The sequence below is a fragment of the Myotis davidii genome, unplaced genomic scaffold, assembly GCF_000327345.1.
Source record: "Myotis davidii unplaced genomic scaffold, ASM32734v1 scaffold484, whole genome shotgun sequence".
Lineage (NCBI taxonomy): Eukaryota > Metazoa > Chordata > Mammalia > Chiroptera > Vespertilionidae > Myotis > Myotis davidii.
The window spans coordinates 307,426-315,525 of NW_006295459.1; positions in this window are offsets into that span (position 1 = coordinate 307,426).

The following is an 8,100-nucleotide window of genomic DNA, read 5'->3' on the forward strand; positions in this document are numbered from 1 at the left end:
ATGGCAGGGGAAGTTTTTTTTTTTGTTAATATATTTTATTGATTTTTTTACAAATAGGAAGGGAGAGGGATAGAGAGTTAGAAACATCAATGAGAGAGAAACATCAATCAGCTGCCTCCTGCGCACTCCCCACTGAGGATGTGCCGAAACCAAGGTACATGCCCTTGACCGGAATCGAACCTGGGACCCTTGAGTCAGCAGGCCGATGCTCTATTCACTGAACCAAACTGGTTAGGGCTACCCATATCCATTTTAGATAAGGAGGTGGCAAGGTGCATGGAAAAAGACATCTGAGCTACATTTCTGGTGAATGATAATTCCCTTTTATTAAGGTCTGTTATGAGGTTTGCATAGGAGTTTTTTGTGGGTTTTTTTGGTTGTTGTTGTTGTTGTTGGTAATACTCACCTGAGGATGTTTTTCCATTGATTTTTAGAGAGAGAGTGGAAGGGAGGGGGAGAGACACACAGAGAGAAACATTGATGTGAAAGAGACACATGGATTGATTGCCTCCCATTACCACCGGGCCCGGGATCGAGCCTGCAACTAAGGTATGTGTCCTTAACGGGAATCTTCCACCCAAGGCCAATGCTCTAACCACTGAGAAAAAAACAGCTAGGGCTGCATAGGAGTTTTTATTTACTCATGAATTCATTTGACATTTGTTGTGCTACACGATGGAGACAGATGGTATATTACACAAGCAGGGAGGCCACCCTCATGGAACTTACATTAAACTGGCAATTGTAATAAAGTTTTAAATAAGTGCTGTAATGAGAGAAATATAAGGAAGCAGCAGGAGAGGTAGTAATCACAGAGGAGGTCTCTGGAGCAGAAATGATCTCTCTAACCTGATTTTCTCTTCTGTTTATTTTTTAACCTGTTGTATTATGTATTTTTATTTCACTTTCTCAAGTGACTTTTTAATTTATTATTTTAAAAATATATGTTTTAATTGATTTTAGAGAGAGAAAAAGGGAGAGGGAGAGAGTGAGAAACTGATTGGCTGCCTCCTGTGCATCCCCTACTGGGGATCAAGCCCATGTAGCCAGACCAGGAATTGGGAATTGAACCATGAGCTTTTGGGGCCCCAGATGACACTCAACCACCTGAGCCATACTGGCCAGGGCTCAAATGACTTTTTAGAATGACATGATGGGATGAAAAACAGTCATCTGAGTATCCAATTGACATATTAAATCCAAAACTGCGACTAATCTTTTCTCAAACATCAAGATTCTCTTTTGCATTCACTTTAGAAAGGGTTACAACCAAAGACCTGAACTTTCACCCCCATCAAACCCCACCCCTACAGCCAACGAGTCTCCAAGTCCTGCAAATTCTTTATTCATAACTCTTGTGAAATTTTCTCTCATAACCAATTCTAATAAATTCAGGGTCACTGTGAGGACTTGAGAGGAAACCTCACATACTGGAAGGAACGGCCAAGAAACGGAGAGAAGTTGAATTTGCACTTTTCTCCTGGGCAAAATGGAGCTAAATGAATGGAAACATGTAAAATGCTCAGAATTGTGCCAGGCCTGTGGGATCTTAACCTTTGTTTTGTTATGATCACTTGATCCCTATATTCAGTCTGGCAGGAAACCAGCTCTTACCAGAGACATTTTCATTTATGTGAGCTGATACACTTTTTACTAAGCCTCAGTTTTCTTTTTTTATGCATGTGATTTTCCCTCACAACTGAAGAGATTCCTAATAGACATGGCCCATTGGCACTGTAACCAACATGGAGGACAAGGGCAGCATCTTGCTTATCTTTGTATCCCCAGCTCCTAGCACAGTGCCTGGCACAGAGTAGGGGTTCACTGAATATTTAGAGAATAAGCTAATTTATCCTGGAGTGGTGCTAGGGACACAAAGACGAACAAGCACCTGCCCTCACGGCGCTGGCTCACGGCTGAGCCCTGTTGCTCATTTTTCTTTGGAGCTCTGTTTCCTGCTCTCAGGGCTCACAAAGGCTTAGTTAGAGGTGGTTCCTGGGACCCATAATCCTTTCTGGGCCCAAGAAATTGTTTTACTTTTTCATTAAAAATTTTTTTTTCATTGATTTCAGAGAGGAAGGGAGAGGGAGAGAGAGATAGAAACATCAGTGATGAGAGAGAATCATCCTGTATGCTCCGCACTGGGGATTGAGCCCGAAATCCGGCATATGCCCTGACTGGAAATCAAACTATGACCTCTTGATTCATAGGTTGATGCTCAATTGCTGAACCACACCAGTTGGGCTTAAATTTTTTTTTAAATCAGAAGAAAAAAGTAAAATTTTAGGTAAAAGGAGTGTTTTAACATATAATATTAATATATTCATTTTTATATTAACAAAGTTGTAAAATATAATTTTAATTTTTTCTTAATGGAGGAGAAGCCCTTCAGGGCAAACGTGCCCAGGGCCTGGGAAGTCATAATGCTGGCCTATTTCCTCAGTCTCCCCTTTATAGTCTTCTCTGTGGAGTTTTCATGGTTTTATTTTTTCCTCTCGCATTCAGCCTCATATATTTGATCTTTAAGTTGGTTCCAATTTTCTCTTGGGTCTGACTCATTATTTCTATGTTCTTTGGCTATTATTTAGAATTAACCACAATTTTTAAAAAAAATATTTTATTGATTTCTTACAGAGAGGAAGGGAGAGGGACAGAGAGTTAGAAACATCGATGGGAGAGAAACATCAATCAGCTGCCTCCTGCACACCCCCTACTGGGGATGTGCCTGCAACCAAGGTACATGCCCTTGACTGGAATCGAACCTGGGACCCTTCAGTCCACAGGCCGACGCTCTATCCACTGAGCCAAACCAGTTAGGGCACCACAAATATTTTTATTTCTTGATTAATTTGAGAGAGTGAGAGAGAGATTTGTTGGTCTATTTATTCATACATTCATTGATTGATTCTTGTATGTGTCCTAACTGGTGTTGGAACCTGCTATCTTGGCATATAGGGATGATGCTCTTACCTACTGAGCTACCTTGCCAAGTAAAATATTTTTTATTAAAAATGCACTGGGCCACTTAAGCTGGTTTGGTTCAGTGGATAGAGTATAGGCCTGTGGACTGAAGGGTCCTGGGTTTGATTCTGGTCAAGAGCACATACTGGGGTTGCGGGCTCAATCCCCAGTGGGAGGTGTGCAGGAGGCAGCCGATCAGTGATTTTCTTTCATCATTGATGTTTCTATCTCTCTCTCGCTCACCCTTCCTCTCTGAAATCAATAAAACAATATATTTTAAAAAACCACTGGGCCCACTTTATGTCCTTTCCCATCTGCTGCGACTTTCGCTGCTGGATTCAGGATCTGAAGGAGGGGTCGACACACAAATGAAAACACTAGACAAGAAATATGAATTATTAAGGGGTGGGGGCCAGGTGGTGTCTCTTTTGTGAAGAGCACATCTACTTCTGGCCTGGTCTGCCTTTTATTTACTTGAATACACATTTGCCCGTTAGCAATGCATACAGGCATATCAAAGGTAAAGTTTGGTAAACAGTAAAAGGATTATCAGGTTAGGGAATTGCCTTGAGCCACCACTTAGGTCAGCTCTGCTAATGCCCAAGGTCCATTGGCCTTCTGCGTTCCTTGGTGCATTCGTGTATAGGCAAGTGGTGGCTTCCCGCACCGATCCACCTAGAACTACCTACCCTTTCCTCAGACCCTTGGCCACTAGCCCTGCTTCCTGTCTCAGGTGGCAAAGCCCTGAGAGTTGTCACATTTGTCTCATCCAACACTGCCTGCTGTCCTGACCATCTGGCAGCAAGGGCCAGGCTTTGGCTTGAGCTTCGCTGCATCAGCCACTGTAGGAGCAACCTGAGCAGGTCTAGCAACCAGGTCCAAACAAGGAGCTGCCCAGAGGAGCTGTTTACAAATGCAGTGGTTCCATATGGCCCACCAATCAATGTTTTCTTGAGAAGCTGTAGCCAGCTCAGTTATTGTATCATCTCATGTTTGCTTTCCTCCCTTCCTTGCCTTCCTTTCTTCCTCCCTTTTTTTCTTTGTCTTAGTTCTCCCTTTCCCCTCACTCTTGCTTCCCTGACATTGTACTCCCCAAGGACTGGTCACATATAGGTTGCATTTACGAAGACCCTCTCTATGCCAAACACAGTCTGCAGCTTTTGCTGGATTCTCATGCCAGCTCATTAGCATCTCATTTTACAGAGGAAGAAGATCAGGCATTGCAATGTTGCTAGTTATGCACTGCACTTGTTTCTTGCTTTGGATAATTCTCTAAATCTTTTTTAAATTAAAAAAATTTCAATTAGGGTTGATATTCAATATTATATTAGCGTTAGCTGTACAGCCTGGAGGCCAGACAGAACCTCTAAATCTTTAAATATTTGTAACTGATATCCTGTCAACGAATGGAGGATTCAATATCCCACAGCATATTGGTCCTCACATGTTTTGTGTCTCTAAGTTCTAGTTTAAACTAGTAAGTCTTTCAAATTCATTATAAAGGATTAGGTCACAATTTTCATCTTTTCTGTAGCAATATATTTTTTTAAATGAATGTTTTTCAGGTGCCATTTATTTTTCCAGTTCTTTTTTTTCTTTTTTCTCAGAGTAACTTTATTTATAATCTGTACAGTTTTTAAATCCAACCTATATTTTCTCCTTTACTTTCTTTTTAATTTTTCAATTACAGTTTACATTTAAGTTTTTTATATTAGTTTCGGGCCAGCTATGTTTTAAAATTAAAATGTGCATAAAAGGAAAAAGAATAACCCAAAATGTTAACAGTGGTGAGAGGACAGGTCATATACAGAGTGTCCCCAAAAATGTATGTATACTGTAACAGTGGATAGCTCAATTTTGAAATGAAATATATTTTAATAAACACTGGCTTTATAAGTATTCAAAGTGTGTGTATACATTTTTGGGGACATCCTATATTTTCTTCTCTATACTTTTTTCTTAGTTTCCAAATCAAGTTATTATTGTGATGAGTGCTTTTGTAAATAGGAAACAATACATATCAAAAAATGGTAAGGAACAGTAAATATAAAGCCAAGTAAATAAGCTGTCAGAAATGAGAATGGATTTATGTGTAGAGGCAGTAAGATTGAGGCAGTTCTCTGCTGACATGTGTAAAATGTAAAGAATTGAAGAGACTCAGTTTAGTAAGAATGTCTCATTTGATTTATAGAGAATGGTGTTCTGAGATGTGAATTTATTTTCCCAGCATCCAAATCAGGTACTTCCAGGTTGTGCTGAGAAGAAAAAAAAGTGCGGAAGATAGATAACGTGTGGTTTGAGCCTGAGTCTCTGCAGGCAAAGCGTCCATAATGGAGTAGTTCTGCATTCCAGCTGGGCAGGCTCCTCTCCATCTCGTCAGCACGTTTTGGAGAGTAAAACTGCAGGCGTCTGAGTTACTTACAGGCAGCCACCACTAAATAAGGAGGTGACGGGGTGGATGTGGTGAGTGGTGGTGGCATGAATACTACCATAAGCCCTGGCTTTGAAGGCACAACTATTTAGGCTGCGCTGAATATCTACAAACTCGGGATGTGACCGAAATAGACAGAATCCAGAGACAGGCACCTCCACTGGGGAAACTAAGGCAAGACGGCCGTACCCTATGTAATATACTCGACTGCTTTTAAAGCAGCATCTCAGGAAGTAAGCTTGCCATCTTCCACCTCATTTCCTTTTATCCCCCTTCCATTGAGTTAAATCAACAGCAGGCCCTAAGGCTGAGGTGGCTCTCATGCTGTGGAGGCCTATGTAAGCAACCCAAAATCTAAGCCTGTGAGTGCCTCAAGGTTATAACATTGAAACCTAAGGACAACCAATCACAAATAGCCAATTAAGCTTTGATCTATAGCCAATCAATTTTTTTTTTCTTTACTTTGCTTCCACACTTTCTCTTTCCCCTCGTTCCTGTGAGCTGCAAGGTTGGAATGGATAAATGCTCAAATAAACTCTTAAATTTTTCAAACATGCCTCCGTTTATCTTTCTACACTTCTGTAAACCATACACACCTCCATTGTCCCAATTCCCAGTGCTCAAACATTTTGTCTCCTCCCTCTCAGCCACCTCATGCATAATTAGTCAACAAATCTTGGAGAAGCTAGATGTGCAGCATTCCACAAATCTAGTTCCTCCTTTATGTTTCTTTGGCACTATTCTTGTTTAAAATCTTATTGCCTCTCGTGTGGGCTCCTGAAATCATCTCTTAAATGTCCTTACTCAAATCTGTTTGATATACTCAGTTGGTCCAAACACTACTTTTGATTTTCTCAAAAACTTGTGACCTCCTCTTCCTCTTAGCCAAAGTATTATGTTCTTGTGTGATATGTGTTATGCTCAGTATAAAAATGTAGTTATATGAGAATGTAATTATATAATGTATAATGTAGTTGTTCCATTCCCCACGACACTGTGAACTTCTTGAGGGCAGGAACATACTGAATTTATCTTTCAGTCCTTTACAATGCTGCGTGTTTATTTAGAAGTCACACAAATGCCTGTTTCATGGAATAGTGGGCCGTTGGTACATAATTATTAACTTAGCTTCCCTCTCCTCTTACCCAAGTGGCAAGAAGCTCCTTCCAAAATCACACCTCAGGTAAGAGAAATGGAGCTGATGCTTTTTTCTTAGCCATAAAAGCACTTCCTGAGCACTTGTTTTCCTCATATCACCAATCAAGGATGGAAATGCATTATTGCACAGTCCATCTAAAATAGACTGAAGTTGATATCTCTTTTTCATAAAGTGTCTATTGGCTGGGAAGTGCTAGCACCTCCATCTATGTTGGGGACGAATATCCAGACAGTGTTTTCTAAGAGGCACAAGTAGCTGCTGCCCCTGCACTTTGAGAGACACCAGTTCTTCACTGCAGGTAATTCTGGGGTGACTGCAGTGACGCTGTCACTCCCACACAGGAGGCTCTGCTTACTCTCCTGGAAGCTCTTTGCTCTGCCACCAGGAATCTCAGCTCCTCAAGCTCCCTTCCTCTCCACCAGAGCCAGTGCTCCAATCTTCTGCTGTGGAGTTGAACCTCCTGCCCTTGCTCCAGCCGTGGCTGGGGGTAAGCTTTCCTGTTTGGCCCCTTGAAGGCTCGCTCTTTTAAGAATTCTAATTTCAGAAGAAAGGTTATAGGATTTCTCTTCTGTCTTACCAGAAACGCAGTGCAACCTTTCTCTCCAGGGAAGAGCTGAGATCTTCATCTTTTCTCCAGGTCAGTGTGGAGCTCTCATCTAGATTATACAAAAAGGAACTTAAGTCTTATTTGAAGATCATAGAATATTAAACCCGGAGGGATAATATAAATATTAACAGAAAAAAAGCTTCCAAAACAAGAAATCTTGATACTTATAGACAAAAGTAAATAATAAAGAGTTTAGCACCATCAACACGGAGCAAAAGTACCAAAGTCAAACCCTAGAGGGAGGGACTCTGCAATGTGGTGGATTTCCCAGCACCCTTTTAAGGAGCAGCCACGTAGATCCAGCTAGGGTTATGTTCTAATTTACTGATGCCTGTACCCTGGTCATGGGTTAAATTCCTGCTCAGGGGTGTGAGCCTGGGTTGCAGGTTCAATCCCGGGCCCCACTGGGGGTGCATGTGGGAGGCAGCCAATCAATGTCTCTTTCTCACATGGATGTTTCTCTCTCTCTCTCTCTCTCTCTCTCTCCCCCATCCCTCCCTCCTTCCACTTTCTCTAAAAATCAATGGAAAAAAATATCCTCAGGTGAGGATAAACAAAAACAACAAAACATCAACAAAAACAAAACAAAACAAAAAATGAAAAACCCAGAAGTAAATGAGTGCTGAATATTACATTCAGCTCTGATGGGTTGGGGAGGGTCAAACAAGCCATTGTTCTTGTGGTGGGGATGGCAGTTGAGCCGGATGTAGGAACTTACCCAGTGCATTTAAAAAAAATATTTTTATTGATTTCAGATAGGAAGGGAGAGGGAGAGAGAGAAACATCAGTGATGCAGAATCATTGATCAGCTGCCTCCTGCACACTCCACACTGGGGATTGAGCCCACAACCCAAGCAGGTGCCCTGACTGGGAATTGAACCATGACCTCCTGGTTCATAGGTCGATGCTCAACTTCTGAGCCACGCTGGACAGGCCCCCAGT